The following is a 19313-nucleotide window of genomic DNA, read 5'->3' on the forward strand; positions in this document are numbered from 1 at the left end:
GTTACCACCCACGCAGGAACACATAGAACTTCACAGTGGATACAAGGTAATCTCTTTTTTGGTTTATAGAGATACCGATAGATGTAATAGATACTCATATTTACATCACACATTCTAATCTGTGTTCTTGTGCATACTGCGGTGAGGTGAACTAGAGACTATATATTTACACAGAAGAAAAAAAAGCACGTATATCGCTACACAGTTTGAAGCTTGACTCAACATAGGAGTATATACTATACACATCTAAGTGCAAAATAATTACAGTGTGTGAGAGTGCGCCTTATAATCATCCAGCTATATATATATATATATGTATATATACTGTATATATATATATAATATATATATATAATAAGCATATACATATATATTTAGAGAGAAAACACAGTACCCCATTGACCGTCATGTAAAGGCACTTTAGTTTGCAGGTTTTTTCTCTAACACCCCACATCCCCTCACTTTAACCCCCTATAACATCTTTGTGCATTTTTTTTGTTTTTGTTTTTAAAGAAAAGATGCTAATATTTATATTTTATTTTAATGTACTGTCCTATTTATTTTGGGGAATTCTGGCAACTTTTTGACCTCTGGTTAATTGTAGCATTAACTAGCCACTTGTAATGGCTGGTTATTTAACGTGCACCCATAAATAGGCAAATTTGCCCTATTACGGGCACATGTTAAGATAGCGTTCCACTTATAATCTGGCCCATTATAATAACTTAGTTGGGTACACTGCAGATCACATAAGAATGTGTTATGGTGTACTTCTGCCTATAGGTCTTCATAAATAAAAAACATCATAGAGGGTATCATCAATTCCGAACCTATAGGTTATCAGTAGAAGAAATATTTTGCACATTTACCTCAGACGACTTAAAACCCCAGATTTACGCTTAACCTTACTTAGTTTGGGGACAGTCAAACAGTCACTATTTTGTATATTGTATTATTAGCTTTAGGAGTAAAAACAGTAGTTTTCCCTATGATTGTATGCAAAAATCGAGGTATACAATTTTTAAAGATTTGAGTGACTTGTTCTGCATATGGCTACCTATCTGTGTACACCAAAAAAACACCTCTGTTGTTTATTGCCAAAAGGCTCTATTTTGGTTTCACCTTACCATAGAACTTGATCCTATATGAAGTTACAGTAGTGACTGGCAAACTGAATAAGCTGACGGCTAGATTTGGAGTTTGGCGGTAGATGGGCTGCTAACGCTACGCGTGGTTTATGTATAACGCACGGCATTGTTTGACTCCAGTATTTAGAGTTCAAAAAAGACCATCTAACGATGCTCCTAACATGTGTATTTCACACGCGGAATCCTGCCCGCATTAGACAGTCTCCCATAGAGATCAATGGAAAAGCAAAATAAATAGCTTTTTTCACCTAACACTCGATCTCGCGAGAAATACGCACAGCTCGGTCATATGACGCATACCACATCATGCACAACAATAACACGCCGCAAATGTCATGACAACAATCACTCAACAAAGCACACAAGCATTACACATTCACAAGCGGGGGGATTTTTATTAAAATTTAATACAGGGAATACGCATATACTTTAAGATGCGGAAATACGCTAAATAACAACAAGGAAAAAAAAATATACATACACTAGCAAAATAATCGCATTCAATATCACTATATATTAGGACAAACATACATATACAACACTTCACTAGTAACACACCATCGCAAATTCACATTTAAACAGAATACTATTTGACAATGTTATAGAAAACGAGGACTATGACATCATCGCATTCTACACATTCCACAAATACTAACTCCAAATGAGCATGCGCAAATTCACACAACTAATACACATTGCACTAATATTAATTGCTAATAAAGCACACCTGAACACAATTTACAACGGAAATTGGTACATCATTAAACATTTACACAGGGTATATAAGCACCACACAAGCATGGCTTCTTTGACTGTGCTGCTGGTGGGTCTTTGGAGATTGGAGGTTTAAGATTAGAGAGTTTGTGCATTATTGTCAGTGAGTTAGTGTTAGTGTGAGAGAGTCAGTTGTTAGTGTTATCGTGAGTGAGTTAGTGGGAGTGGGAGTTAGTGGGAGTGGGAGAGAGTCAGTTAGTGGGAGCGTGAGTGAGTTAGTGGTAGTGGGAGTTGTTAGTGAGAGTTAGTGGTAGTGTGAGAGAGTCAGTTAGTGGGAGCGTGAGTTAGTGCTAGTGTGAGTTATTGAGAGTTAGTGGGAGTGGGAGTTAGTGAGAATTAGTAGTAGTGTGAGTTAGTGAGAATTAGTAGTAGTGTGAGTTAGTGAGAATTAGTAGTAGTGTGAGTTAGCGAGCGAGTGATTTTTCTGTACACTTAACACATTTACACGCAAACACATTCAATACATACATACACTTATCAATAACATTACATACACTCCATACCCCATACCCCCTCATACTACACTCCATACCCCATTCCCTGTAGTCCAATTCCCTTTCATCCCATTTACTCTTATCCCATACCCCATCCCCATCCCATACCCATCCCCTAGTTACATTTAGTTTACATATCCTCCTTTTAGTCTTCTTCTTTTTGTTTATTTTTTTTTTTTTTTATTATTTTATTTTTGATAGGACATACATAATGAATAAACAGGGTGCAAAAGATAGATTACATAAAAGGTAATTTCACCTGGTGTAATAAAACACTTGTAAACAAATTGTCCTCTTTCTAGTCCCTTAAAAAGTCTTTTGTAATCACTTTTGGATTACTAGTACATAAGCATTCTTTTAAACATAGGGATTTTAAGATAAGGGGAAACAGAAACATAAAATCGCTCCCAGACCACATATCTACTGGCGTGATTGCATACTGGATTATCATAAGTGATAGTTGAGCAAGGCTGCTAAGTGATCATACTGCAGTGAAAAAAGGTGTGTTTGCCACTTGTGAGGATTTGTAATATGTAGGCATGGGTTGGTTTCCATATAGTTATATAGCATGTTATGCAAGGAATCCGTTCTCATGTTAACCATTAATGCAACATAGCCTGGGAGATGTTCTGGGGGTAATTTATATTCACTGTGTACTAATGTGAGCTGTTATATGGTGAGGTACATTGAGACTATGTGGCTAATTAGTAAAGCCCGCAAGTTAAATTACAGAGTGGATCCATTCTGCCATGTGTTATATAAAGGAACATTTTGAGGTTGAAATTAATATAACAGAAAATTCATATGTTAAAAGTGAGGGAAACGTTTAAACTCTGAGTAAACAATTTGAACATTAAGTGGTTATATTGTATGATAGCTTTTAAGGATTAACCCCCACTGTCCAGCTCTTTTTTATAAGCATTTGGCTGGGATTGAGATATAAACATTTCCAACGTGATGTTTCTGTAGAGTGGAGTCTTTAATTTATATTGAGATTGCACTGAGGTGTCGACACTTCTCCTGCTAGCCTCTGCTTGCTGCTTCATCGTGATAGTGGATGAACCGATCAGTACCTGGTGCCCAGGATAGATTGCTTCATATAGCGGATCTCCCACCTGTCTAAACCCAGATGTGAAAGTCCAATCTTCTAAGTTAGCTAAAATGAATGCCCCAGAAGCCATTGCTAGGTTAGATCCTGTGATTGCCCTCATATTAGGTGATAGATACTTCCATCTCACAGCCCCCGGTGAGCAAAGGGGTTCTGAGAAAACATGTGGCTCCTCAGTAGGAGCGGGTTGTAACAGAGTCACAGCATCTTTTAATCTCCCCGTGGATATTACCTCTGAGATAATTGTAGTGACAGGAGGGTCCAGGACCTTAGAGAGATGTGCTCGGTCTGCCGCTTGTATGCTTTGCGATGAGGAAGTGATGATTCCCGGCTCCGAGTTGTAAGCGTTTATGTAAGAGGGGTCCTGCCAGAACTGAGGAGCTGCTCCTTCACAAGTAAGTTCTACCCCGCCAGCTGAATAAGCAAATGGCAATCTAGCTGCATCTGTGCCGTCGGCACCTGGGTTACGCCATTTCTCCTCGTGTGTTGCGATGTGCTGCTCACAATTCCCTTCATGCACATGCTGGATTGGTAGATCTGCAGCTTCTAGCTCTGAGCCAGGCCAGCATTTTTGCATGATTCTCAGCCATATAGCCTCCAGTCTGGCGAATCTTTCGTCTGTAGTCAGTTGTACCATGGGTTCTGATATGTCCGCCATTTTTGCGACACCCTCACAACCCGATGCTGTCAATCTGGAAGCCACTTTTTAGCAAGAGGTCTGTGAATGCAGATGTTGAGTGTGGTTGGGAGCAGCTGATGTGTAAAAGATTCAGTATGTCAGGTTTTATCTGACTGCACTGTTAACCCGGTTCTCCGGGGGGGGGGGTGTTACCTAGAAGTAGGCCGCTGCCTTAGGTCTTTTCTTTCCGATCTGCGATCTCGGTGTCATATAAACAGCAAAGATATATAGTGATAAAGCAACCAGTAGTGAGGATGTAGTTTCTTTATATAATTCTTTCTGTTAAGGTACAATAATCAGCGGATTATTGGGTATTCTACCAGAGCTCTCAGAAGATGCGTCTTATACAGAACGCTGCACGGACACGCCCCCTTCTTTTTGTTTATTTAAATACTCCTTACCCTCTTTGTTTTTTTAGATCCCTCTCACACTTTCAGCACTTATTTTGTTTTTTTAGTTCTTTATTTTGACCCCCTTTCATTTCATCACACTCACTTTTTGTTTGATTATTTGGGGTTTAGTTTAGGGAACAGATGGAGGGCAGGCAGGGGAGAGGTAGAGGGGGGAGGAGAGGGAGGGGGAGAGGAACAGGGCAGGAAGGGGGGCAGGAAGGGGGGCAGGAAGCGGGGGTGGAAGCGGTGGGTGGACCCAGCCACTTGGTTCAAGATGAACAAGTGGCTGGGCCCAGTGGCGGACAGAGTAGGGCTTCACAGTCCGGGAAACAGAGGGAATCGTCACAGGGGAAGGCCAAGGTGACTAGGGAGGCAAGGTTTTCGATGGAGGAGAAGGAGGCCCTCGTAGAGGCCTATATGGCCAGGTATAGGAGGCTGCAGCACCAGAAGACCACCCCGACTGAGAAGAGGAAGCTCTGGCATGAGATAAGGAATGCAGTCAATGCAGTGGGTGGCCGGAACAGAGATATGGACTATAAAACATCGCTACCGGGACTGTAAGATGGATCTCAAGAAAAAGTTAAGCCTGGAAGCCCGACATGCCGCAGGAACCGGTGGCGGCCCTGCCCTGGAAATCAAGTACTGCCGATGGGAGGAAATGTTGCGGCCCAGCATCTCCGAGGTGGATGTAGTCGGTATCGGAGGAATTGATACCGGGAACCTGCCATTCTCATCTGACGGTAAGCTCATTTAAGAATAAATTCACATACGAATGTATTTCAAGGGACACTATACGCAAACCTTTACTTTCATGATTAAGGTAGCGAATACAATTTGACAAAACATTCAAATGTACTTATATTACCTAATTTGAATCATTCTTGAGATATATTTTAATGAAGAAATAGCCATGCACACGGTGAACCAATCACAGGAGGCAGCTATATTCAGCTAACAATCAGCATCTTCTAAGCATATTTAGATATGCTTTTCAGCAAAGAATACCCAGAGAATGAAGCTAATTAGATAAGAAAAGTACATTAGAAAGTTGATTATAAATGTATGCTTCTAAATCATGAAAGATAAAACATTGGGTTTCATGTCCCTTTAAGGATCAGATTAATGCTATAACGTTATTTACACGCATTCACAATTACTTTGCGGTTACATCAGTATCTAGGCTATAGGTTAGGTGTGCATTTAAACAGACTGAAAACAAACGCTAAAACATTCAGATTTAACAGAGATATCACAAACACGGTTTAGAAAATGCGGAAATCGTATTGATTGTTAGATTTCAAAGTGGATTAATGATTCTGCATTTGTAATTGTATCGTAAGCTAAGTCATTTAAAGCTTGATTTGGAAATATGCTAATATATACATTTTTTATTTGTTCAAATATACAGAGTCTGGGGAGGAGGCAGCACAACAAATACAGCCTCCTCCATCTCCCCGGGATGAGAGTGGTGGGGAGGAATTTCCACTTCGGAGGGAAGAGGCCCCCCGTGACGAAGAGGGCACAGAAGCAGATGAAGAGGCCCCGGAAGCAGAGGAGGAGGCCGCGGAACCAGAGGCCCCTCAAGGACCCGCACCCCAACGTGCAAGGGCACCCCGCCGTGCACGGGTACCCCGCCAAGCACAACAAGAGGAAATAGTGGAGGTGCGGGTTTTACTAGACTACATAGACCAGATGCGGAACTCCCGGATACAAAATATAGAAGGCGGAACTCGAATTCTTGAAGGACAAAACCAAATAATTTAAGGCCAAAACCAAATAATAAACATACTTAATAGAATAGAACAAGGGCAAAACAGAATCATTAATCTACACCAAGAGATGTTTAATTTTTTCCGGGAGGCGCATGCTGGTCTGCCTCCTGGTCCACCTCCTGCTGCTGGGCCTCCTGCTGCTGGGCCGCCTGCTGCTGGGCCTCCTGCTGCTGGGCCTCCTGCTGCTGGGCCATCTTCTCCTGCCGGGCCATCTTCTCCTGCCGGGCCATCTTCTCCTGCTGGGACATCTCCTCCTGCCGAGCCATCTCCTCCTCCTCAGCCATTTCCTCCTCCTCAGCCATCTTCTCCTCCTCAGCCATCTTCTCCTCCTCAGCCATCTTCTCCTCCTCACCTTGGTCATCCCAGTACTCTTCCTTCCACTCTTCCCCCAACATCTCCAAGGAGAACTCATCAGAGTCGGCAGTTGCCCCTCCCAGAGCCTCAGCCCCGTGGGAAGAGGGGAAGGAAGAGGAAGTAAATATTCGTTTTCATTTTTAATGTTTTTTTTATTTAATGTGTAATGGATAGGTATGTGATGATGTGGTTTTCCTACACTTGTGGACCACACTCTGTATATAATCTACTTCTATGGGACCGGGTCCATGGAGGCAGATTGTTTGCAGAGTGTGGGTTATAAGTGTGTGAAAACCACATCATCACATACCTATCCTTGTTCATGATATTGATTGGTTTCTGTGATGTGATGTCCAAACTGTTTCCCAAATCGCAAACAAAATTACCATTACAATTATCCATGATGGCATATTACTGTTTGAATGCCAATAACACAGCTTAAAGGGACAGTCAGAAAATTATTGATTACAAAGAAAACACTGTATTACGCATTATCAAGTTGGAAACAACAAAACATGGAGAAATACGTGTGACTTATGTGCTTACCCTTGTATCTATGACTATGAAAAATGACCACTTATTTGTTGTTCTGACATAACAACATTTTAGATATCAATGATCAATACATGGTAAATAATATGCTGTATGAGCACAAGGTTTAACATATACAAATGCTATCCAAATGCCCTCTAGTGGTCAAATTGTATAATGATTACATGCACTCTTCAAGCTCTAAGAAATGAGCACACGAACCTCATAGGTTTAGCTAACAAATTAAAATAAACACAGACAAATGATTAATTGGTGAGAAACTTTTGATATCATTGATATTACAAAATTGACTTTTAGAATAATGCAAAACATTATTTGTTTTCTAAACTGTCCCTTTAACAAAATTACATATGCTAACATATATTTGAAGATTGTTGGTATATCTACATGTACTTGTTCAAACAATAAATATTGAAATCAGATTTATATTGACGTGTTAAATAAAGTCTATTTTCTTAAAGAGACATTATTGTGTTCATTTATTTTTAGAAAGACATTTGTTTTAACAATGAATATGGTTTAAAGTCCTTTTAGGAGTGGGGGGTGAAAATATGCTAACAATAATATATTTGGAGATTAACCAATGTGGAACTCATACATGATACAAAAATAAACATTTGCATTAAAGGGACAGTATACTATATTTTTAACAGAACTGTATGTAATAGACACTACTAGAAACAACAAGATTAACATATACTGATATCAATATTACAAAGCTTTAAACACTTTCAAAGAAAATAGGGTTATCTCTATTGAAAATATAGATGAACCCCCATTACAACCGTAAAGCAAGACAATACCCCATCATTAACATATGAAAAGACCCTTTACACAAACAGGAGAAAGCTGGAGATGGTACTCACATGAAACTCAGAGGCTTGGCGAGGAGTCTGAAAATTACTTACATTTTCTTTGAACAGAAGCAAAATGAAACGTGTATTTGTTAAACAATGGACTATCTAACTAGAGACAAAATAAAAAGTTTTGATTTATAATGTGAGTGTCTAATGAACCTTTAATAGAATATACGACAAAATTACATTTAGAAGAAGTCGGCATCATATATTTAGCATATGATAAAGATAAATGCATATTGATTACTTGATTCTAACACAATAGCGCATATTTATGAATTAGATATCTTTAACATTAAACACAACAGTCATTTTACATAAAAAGGAACATATTGTTGACAAACATATTAAACAACATGGACTATAGAGATTTGCACTTGCCTCGAAATATCTTATGCATGAAAACATTTTGCTTTCGTATGTTTATTCAACCAGACATCCAGCAAAAGAGAATGTGGTGGTCTTAATCAGCTATGGTTCAACAATGTAACATGATGCAAACAATCCATATTCGCAATGTTTTTAAACTTGGCTTCATTCACAAACGTGTTTAACGTGCAGAAACAAATATTGCGGGACTACGTAATACAATCAGACTTTTTTTACCTTTGCATGTGACGTCTTAATTAACATGGCGCTTCCTTGATCACGTAAGAACGCAATCCAATAAAAGGCACATTCCTGATCACTTAAGAACGCAAACAAACAAAAAGGCGCATCCTTGATCGCGTAAAAACGCCATCCAATAAAAGGTGCATCCTTGATCGCGTAAAAACGTCAGTCAATACAAGGAATCATTGGACAGCCTGGCAGGTGACGTCTTAAGCAACATGGCGCATCCACGATCGCAGAAAAACCGCAGCCAATACAAGGACTCAGTTGACAGCTTGGCATATCACTAAGAAACGTATTTATATTTTTGAAACTAGTATGTGTCTAGATTGATATCTAGGAATGTCACGAAATCATGATTCATCTTTTCGGACTTGACTGTCCCTTTAACTATAGCTATGGTGTATATCTTTAGCATTTAAAAGATACACATGAGAAATACATATGCCATTGATGTTTTAAGATATGTTTAGATTGTTTGGGAATAACAATAATGACACATGTATTGATCAAACGGGTCATTTATTCAAGTTGAAATATGGTCAGATTACCTATAGCCATATATGGGAGGAGAAGTATTTTTTAACAATATTTTGAAAAACATATTCCTCATATAAAATATGCGCATTACACACAGAGATTGATTTGGTTACACTTTTACAATAAGATAGAATAGAAAATGAAATACATGTGCTGTCAACATTACATTAAGATTGTTTATTATTAAGATTATATGTCCTTGTTCATGTAAAAAGGACAAAAACGCTTTAGAAATGGAAATACATTCATTAACAATTGTGCTCACCATCACTTAAAGGGACATGATTTTTATTTATAAAAAGAGGATACACAGAGACAATACTATTTCAATAAAATGAACACTTTACAGGGATTATATCATTGTATCAATCCTCAGATCATTTGTTAAAGGTGCATCAATTCATGCAGAGTTTATAAATACACACATGGATGTGAAATTTGAAATATACATATATAACAATCTTTATATACATATATAAAACAATTACTATGCTAATCATAATCATGCAATGATAAAGATTTTAGATAACAATATAAAGACAAAAATAAAAATTACATTGGAGATGTTAATCTTAAAGTCATTTAGAATTGTATTACATATATGATTCAGGAAACAACATTATTTTGGGTATGTCCCTTTAAGGATCAACCAGATAAAATAGAGATTTCAATCAATGACATGAATAAGGAGGACAAAGAATCGTGCAATGACATGTCTTTTATTAGTATGTCAGAAAACAACAACGTTTACAAATAATATGGTAAAGATCTGGAAAATGGAGACATATGACAAGGTAACAGAGTGCATCACAGTCCATGAAGAGAGTTGCCAAGGGCCACCATAGCCCCATTGTAGATATATGACAAGGTAACAGAGTGCATCACAGTCCATGAAGAGAGTTTCCAAGGGCCACCATAGCCCCATTGGAGCCATATGACAAGGTAACAGAGTGCATCACAGTCCATGAAGAGAGTTGCCAAGGGCCACCATAGCCCCATTGTAGATATATGACAACGTAACAGAGTGCATCACAGTCCATGAAGAGAGTTGCCAAGGACCACCATAGCCCCATTGGAGCCATATGACAAGGTAACAGAGTGCATCACAGTCCATGAAGAGAGTTGCCAAGGGCCACCATAGCCCCATTGTAGATATATGACAAGGCAACAGAGTGCATCACAGTCCATGAAGAGAGTTGCCAAGGGCCACCATAGCCCCATTGTGGATATATGACAAGGTAACAGAGTGCATCACAGTCCATGAAGAGAGTTGCCAAGGGCCACCATAGCCCCATTGGAGCCATATGACAAGGTAACAGAGTGCATCACAGTCCATGAAGAGAGTTGCCAAGGGCCACCATAGCCCCATTGTAGATATATGACAATGTAACAGAGTGCATCACAGTCCATGAAGAGAGTTGCCAAGGGCCACCATAGCCCCATTGGAGACATATGACAAGGTAACAGAGTGCACCACAGTCCATGAAGAGAGTTGCCAAGGGCCACCATAGCCCCATTGGAGCCATATGACAAGGTAAAAGAGTGCAACAGGCACAACAATAAACTTAAAAAAAGGCCAAATGGCAACAATAACAAAAACATCAACATGTGGACGGAGGATTCTTATCTGCGACCTTGGAGCATCTCCAGATCCTCCACTTACTGGTCATCCTCTTCATCGTCCTGTGCATGTCCAGCTCCAGATTCAGGCCTTGAATTTAATAGCATGATTTGACGCAGAGTCAAATCCTGAACCCGGAGCTGGGCCTGCATGGTGTCGTTCATCCCTCTCAGGGCAGCTGCGTTCCTCAACACGGCCTGCTCTACTCGTGCTATAACTTCTAGCATGAGCCATGCTGAGTCACAGCCTAAAATAAAGAATAAATCAAATATTAAGGATAATTACACAACAGAAGAAAAAATAAGCAAAGATACATTTGTTAAAATTGATTCTTTACACATTAAATATGTTATTCAGACAGACCGAAATCATTAAAGGGACAGTTTACTCAAACATGTTGTCCCCTTTAATTGGTTTTCGATGATCCACTTATACAGCTTGAGTGTATAAAATCTTGTTAAAGGATTTACATTGTACTTACATTAGCAATTTAAATATTTTAATTATACTGTGGTAGGCACACCTATCCTTAAACATTTTGGCGTTGAGGACAAGCTGTGTAAGCATAGCAACCTGAAGAAATTACATTCCCACTGGGTTAGACAAGAGATAATGTATCAACATTTGTACATAAATTGTTGGATCCAAGTAGTGGTGATTGGTATATGTAGTGATATCAAATTAAAGGGACACTGAACCTAAATATTTAATTGACTGATTCAGATAGAGCATGACATTACAAATATTAAAAAATTACACATATTCTTTAAATGTTTGAATTCTCTAGATAAATTTTGAATGCAAGAATGTAGGTTTATAGGGCAGGCCATATTTGTTTATCAACTTTGGTTGTTCCTGCTGGTTGATGGATCCATTCATCCAACAATAAAGAAATGATGTCCACAATTATTTTCTATTTAAAATTAATTCTAGGCATTTCTTTGTTTAAATAAAGATAGCAAGAGAATGAAGAATAATTGATAAGAGTAGTAAATTATAAATTTGATTAACATTGCATGCTCTATTTCAATCACAATAGAAACAATTTGCCTTCAGTGTACCTTTAAGTATCTTATAATGTGGATTTTGAATGATACTTACAGCTGTGCCTGGGAAGGACAATCCAACACCCAGGACAATGAAGGTTGAGACAGGGGGGAGGGATGGGATTGGGTTGGGGAGGGATGGGATTGGGTTGGGGAGGTATGGCTGCTGCTCTGGGGTAGCCCGTACAGGGAGTGGTGAGTTGGGGGCTGGGCAGCTGGGGTAGCTATACGGGACAAAAGACGGGGAGAGCAGCGAAGGGGGACGAAGGGGCGTTTTTTGGGAGGGATACGACAGGACAAATGGGAAGGCCCGGCAGGGGAAGGGGACTGGGCAGGGGGCTGGGCAGGGGACTGGGAAGGGGGCTGGGCAGGGGACTGGGCAGGGGGATGGGCAGGGGGCTGGGCAGGGGACTGGGCAGGGGACTGGGCAGGGGGCTGGGCAGGGGACTGTGCAGGGGAGGAACAATGATGACCAGAAGCAGAGGATCCATCTGAAATAAATATAATAAATATATTAACATCTCATACATCATGAAATAAAATCAACGCATATCAACTTGATTATGTTTGCAATATACTTAGAAGTGTGTTTGAATTTCTAAACAATGATGACATGAGGATATGGTATGCATATAGGCACTCAGATGAATATCAATGACTGTGTGTACAATTCTAAAATTATTATTGTGGTTTGGGCTAGAATATGCATGTGACATCATGATGGCATGAATTTAAAATCCAAATATTTAAACAAATCCAAGCATATCTTCATGCTGCCTGATATATAAAGGGGGCAGTAGTGTATTTGAACAGACAAATAATATTCCTTTTTAAAGTGCAAAAGCTGTAGACTTTGAATGTCTTCAATAAAATGGTTTCCAATAAAGCAACATGTTGTAAACATGATAGATATATTTCACATACCATCAGACTTCAAGGCAGCCTCTTCCTCCTCCGTCACACATGTTAAATCAATCTCTGTAAAACATAACATGTGTACACGTTAAGATCAGATATTATAACATATGTTACTGTTGCTCAAAGACACACATCAATGTTGCATTAAAGATATACACACCCAAAGTTATGATTTACATCATTTTGATGGAGCATACAAATGACATTAGATTTGTTATTCTCAATGATTCAGATTTTCAATTTATTGTTTGTATTAATTTTAAAATCATAAAAGCATAGTACATAGAACATTTAAGATTTCTCATGTGTGTATCACTTGATGATTGTTGTCAAAAATGAACATGGAAACAAACATATGCTATACATCTTCTGAATAACAAAGGTGTAGACTAAGAAAGTTTTAATTATTAATCTTTCAATATTCCAAGAAAATTAATATATAATCAGAGGAGTAAATTATATGTTTGTTTCAAATGTTATGCTTCATGAGAATCATGCTCATAATATTGATTACCAATACACCTTCAATGACATATAAATGAGTCAATGGACTTACCAGAAGACCGCAAATGCGGCTCTGTGTCAGTGCTGGATTCCTCAGGGCTCCCCACACCAACTCTCTCTATGAATGATATAGATATATATTAGTGAACACATTTGGGATAGCACTAAATCACATCTGTAGCAATTTTTAAGAATAATCAACTTGAAAATGTGAAGAATAGACCAGTCATTATCCAAAAAAATGCTTGATTGAATCAAGGGGATTCTGTTAAAAATGATGTATTGAACATATGTTTAATTTCTGACTATATTAGACATCAAAATCATCTCATACGATGCTATTGCATATCTAAATATACCCATTGATCAATGTTCTTAAAAGAATACACACAAACCACATTTTGAATAACAGCTGTTGACAAATATAAACAAAGACATGTGGCACATCGAGCCATTTGTGCAATGTACATTAATCTTGTTTAGGACACAACACATATTTATCACAATACAAAACCAAATTGATTAGTACAAATATGTAATCATGGTGCTGTTAGAGTATGCTGATATCTATAAAGTAACTCCAACAGTGAATATGTGAATTATATATCAATATTGTCTAATCCAAAGAATGTAAAGATGAATGAATCTATTGTTTATTAAAGGGACACTGAAATGATTTATTTCAATCATTGATTTCACTGTTCAAACTGTTCCAAATGATTTTACATTGACTCCTATTATAATTGGAATGTTGCTACATTTTAATCTTAAATGCAGATAAGCAATATTGGATTCAATAAATATTGTTTGTTGAAGGTATCCACCAATCATCAATCAAAACCCAGGTTGGTCAACCAAAATTGAGCTGCAGATAAACGTACATTCTTGATTTTAAAATACATTTAGCAATAGAATATTTCACATATGATTATAGTATTATATTTAAATGTTGATTAATATTGCATGCTCTATCTGAATGACAACATTAATAATTTTAGCTCAGTGTCCCTTTAATATAAAAATATATTGATTTGACAATGTTGGTGTTAATGAATTCTCTACTCCATATGTTGATGTAATAAATGGGATTGAGCATGCAATTCCAATCTAATATGTTATTTAAGGATATCCTAAGAATTATTTAATTTTCATCTATTAAAGGGACATGAAGCTCTAAATGTGTAATTGTATACTTTTTGAAACTATGTACTACTGTTATCTGAACACATGATTTTAACTTTTGTCAAAATGCCAATTTATGCATAAAAAAACAGCCGGATAATACCAGTAATGCATTGTTTAACCTAAACCAAAATCCATTTTTTTTAAAAGATCTAAAACAATAGACTTAACCAATGTAGCTCATAAAATGTTTAAACAAAACAATAAAATCACGTTTAAAAATCATTCTATGTAAAATTTAGTTGGCATGTCCCTTAAATAACGTGATCAATTTCAAAAATGGAATCTATATTTTAAAAATCTAAACATATGCAAAAGTGTGTGTATTTTTAAAAAATATATACAAATAAGATTAAGCAATACACAAGGGAAGAATATAAATTGGACATTCAAAGAATCTTACATTAAAATTAAGACAGAATAGATGGGATATCTTAAATTCCAAACAAAATCAGAGTAGTCTTACAATGTAATCCTATTTTTTTTTTTTTATTTATTCTTATTTGCAAAAAGTTTTAAAATCCATTTTGCAGATACATATAAATATTGAACAATGTGGATTTAGTATGTAATGTTCTGTCCATGTTTCTAAGACAAATGTCAATTAAAATGAGACATACCATACTGTGACAAGCCCTGCCTTGAGGATCCAGCACCAACATCCAGATCTGTAATATATTAAATGAGGATTGGATATCATTAATACAAATCATGCCATGTTTAAAATCTTTACATTATTAGCAAATCAATTAAAAACTATTAATCCTTTGGTAGTCCCATGAGTTAATTGTTTCCTCAATTAAATTCATGATAAATATATCCTGTACTCTTATTTTCAATCAGTTGTGTTGTTTACTGTAGCTTTAATTATTTTTTTGTGTTATTTCATTCTCATCAATTGATGTGCATATGTTATAATTTTTTTGGATTCTGCTTTTTTATTTTTTTATTATGTCTAATATTGAAAATAAGAATACAGTATTCTTCACATATATAATAATTCACATTTCATTTTGACCAACATGTGTAAAGCAATGCCACTTACAGCAAACCCATGTTAACGTGTATGCGCCATTCCATTTTCACGATCATTGCGCAATGATTCCAAGCGGAATTACGCATCCGTCATTTGACCAACATGTGTAAAGCAATGCCACTTACAGCAAACCCATGTTAACGTGTATGCGCAATTCCATTGTCGCAATCATTGCGCAATGATTCCAAGCGGAATTACGCATCCGTCATTTGACCAACATGTGTAAAGCAATGCCACTTACAGCAAACCCATGTTAACGTGTATGCGCAATTCCATTTTCGCTCTGTGACGCATATTCTGTAGAGCTCAAGAAACATCATTCCTATTTCATGTGTCACTAATCTAAAATCAGATATCTAAACATCATATGTAGTGTATGTTGTGAGATCTGTATAGGTTTAGTATCTGACTATATACACATTTTGTAAAAAAATTAAAATATTAAGATATTATATGACGTTGGATAGTTACCTGGTTCAGATTCTCCATCATCTCCTTCCAGGCCACCGGATGGAGAAGCAGCTGCCCTGGCCCCCGCGTCAGGACTTTCAGATCCCGCAGCTGGGAGGGAAGAAGAGGAGGCAGAGGATGGCGAGGATCTAAATCTTTTGGGGACCCGGAGATTGAGGAGCTCGCATAAAGTCACCTCATAAGGGAGTAGGTATAGTTTCCGCGGGGCCTTTCTTTGGCCCCCTCTTTTACGGGCTTGTACCCAGTCCCTTATGAGGTTGACTTTTTTTGTTAAGCGCAACCTCATATCTCCGAATCTCCTCATGATTTGATCCTGGCTCCTTTGGATGTCACACACCAATCTAACCACATTGGTGATAGACTCCCAGAGGGCCTTCTTAACAGGCGCATCTGTCAACCTCCTCTTGTTCCCAAACAGCTGGGGATAAAAGTCCTTGACGGCGTGGACCAGTGCAGCGCTCTCCTGCTTGGTGAACCTGGGAGCTGACATGCCTGCTGGGTTGTATAATAAATCCCGGTATATTATAATTAGAATATATACTGCCTGCAGGCATTAGAGAACTGAAAAAGATGGCAACGTGTAATGGACTTTTATATGGTGAAGTAAACATGAGATGCACCATGGGACAAGTTATCTGTACATCTGATTGGATAAAAGTTTGAAATATTGTTATAATGTCTGTGAGACCATCCTGACTCAAGTTGTATTTGTGTGATGAACTCTGATTGGCCGTTCCTTAATGTTTCATATCTTAGTAACTTCCTTACACATACCTCCTGGTGGTGCTGTAACTTCATTTTTCATGTAGACTTATTTGTAACTCATGGGCCTGTCATGCGGATATGTGTGACGCAGATTTAATATCCGTGATCCGTTAAATATTAATGATAAAATTCTATTTAAAATCTAATATTGTCACATTATTAAATGTTGTATACATTTTTCGGTTTAATAACGGTCTGTTTCTTTAATACAAATACACATTTAATATTGTATGTCTTTATTGTTCATAAAATTAATTTATTTACTTATTGTGAAGTATTGATATTGCTCTATTAAATGTATTTCATAATGCACATTGATTGTGTGCTATTGCGTGACATTAGACTCTAATGTTTAAAGATGCTAATCTGGTGTTTCAAGATGCGTTTCCCACGCAATATTTCTGAATGTTCAAATTCAGGTTATAATGTCATTAACTTGGATAATCTGTTTATAAATGTTAAACTACAGGTTTGTTTGTTATTAGTAAATAAACCTCGAGCTTGTATTTGTCTGAACTGCTCATATATGTTATTGTGCAATGGCGTCTTTATTTTTAAATAGACATTACAAACAAACAATTGTATCAAATGATCTGTAGAGATAGAAAATTGTTTAGACTTTAAAATGTAAATCAATTTATCTTTGTATTTAGATATCCTCAACAGAAGAAATTTAAATGCATATGGTTGAGCCAATCACATAAGGCATCTCTGTGCATCCACCAATCTTCATCTACTGAGCCTATCTCGATATGCTTTTCAAGCAAAGTATGTCAAGATAAGAAGATAAGTAAATACACTCTTTAAATCTCTTAAAGGGACACTGTCCAAACAAATTTAGCATTTGTGATTCAGATTGAGCATGAAATGTTAAGCAACTTTATAATTTAATCCGATTCTCAAATGTTAAGAATTATCTTGTTATCTTTCTTTGCAAATCAATAATGATATTTTAGATTACGGACAATTGTTGCAAAAAACCTGGGTTGTCCTTGATGATTGTTGGATAAATTAATCCAACCAAAAATAACAAGTTCTGTCCAGAGTACTGAAGCAAATAAATTATCTATTTAATGCCTTATTTTTAAATTAATGATAGCAACATCACAAAGAACATTGATAATATGAGACAATTTTTAAAGTTGCTTAAAATAGAATACTCATTCAGAATGTATAAATCATTAATTTTTTAACTGTCTCCCTTTAAGTATATTTTGAGTTCATGTCCATTTAAAGAGAAATTTCACAATAATGCTTGAAAAATCTGAAACCTAGGCACCTTCCTTTTGCTAAATTAGTATAACATATGAGTAAAGCATATTTAGATTAACTTCTGGATTGTTTTACACACTGACTGAAATATGTATTGTAAAGGATGTATTTCGGAGTCTTCAGCTTAGAGGGACATTAAGCTATATGTTATGTATGCATTTTGAATAAGATTATAATATTTGAACAACTTAATATGTTTTGGTATTCAATCATTAGATTGTAATTATATATATTCTTGGATTAAATACATATCTACATAGGCTATTTTGATGCTGATTGTTGGTTGCACATAGATGCCTTATGTAATTGACTAAGATATGTGCATTGATGTATCTTTTTCGAAGTATATTTAAAGACTGAATGTAATTCTATAGTACTTTCTAAATATGTTTAAATTCTTTTATGAATTTTTAAAAAATCAATACACAATATACTTGGTGAATGTCCCTTTAAGGACCAAAACATTTTGAATGTTGATTTAACATTGTCAAAATAAACTAAAGGGGAATGAAAATTATATATAGATATGTGATGTCTAACCCAAGAGGTAAGATTTTAAAAACTACATAATATTAATAACTATAGTTAAATGACTCCACTAGAAAATTAAATCTATTAACCTGGCATACAATAACTAGCTTGTGAAAAATATGAAGTTAAATGACCTACCATTTTTAAATGTAAAAATTAAAAAAGTTTTGAAAATAATGTTTTGAGATACCTTAGGAAGATACAAGATCTTATAAAAATTAATTTTACATTCAACAACACTGTCACTTTAATGTAATTGAACCACTTCCCCTTCTTAAAAGTGAAACAAAATAATTATTGTAAAATTTTGACTACATATCCTAAATTTTTTTAACATCTAAGAATTTCAAAAGAAAAGCATTGATGGATCTCACTCCCCAATTAATTTAAAAAAGATAGTTTAATTTAATATTCTCTGAATCAGTGGATTTTCTAAACTTAATGCATTATTTGATCTTATGCATGTGCTTGTCAAATAGCCAACTACCAGTCATGGGAGTCAAATTGTTTTTTATTGACAGATTATATGGATATTTATTATAATCTGTTCAAAAGAGTGTATTTAATAATAAAATGTTTATTATTACCATTTAAAAAATTAAAAGTTTCTTGAAAAAAAATAAAAAAATATATTCCTGGAAGTCATCAGATGACAATCTGAAATTAAAAAAGAAAATTTTAACAA

The sequence above is a fragment of the Bombina bombina genome, chromosome 3 (assembly GCF_027579735.1).
Source record: "Bombina bombina isolate aBomBom1 chromosome 3, aBomBom1.pri, whole genome shotgun sequence".
Lineage (NCBI taxonomy): Eukaryota > Metazoa > Chordata > Amphibia > Anura > Bombinatoridae > Bombina > Bombina bombina.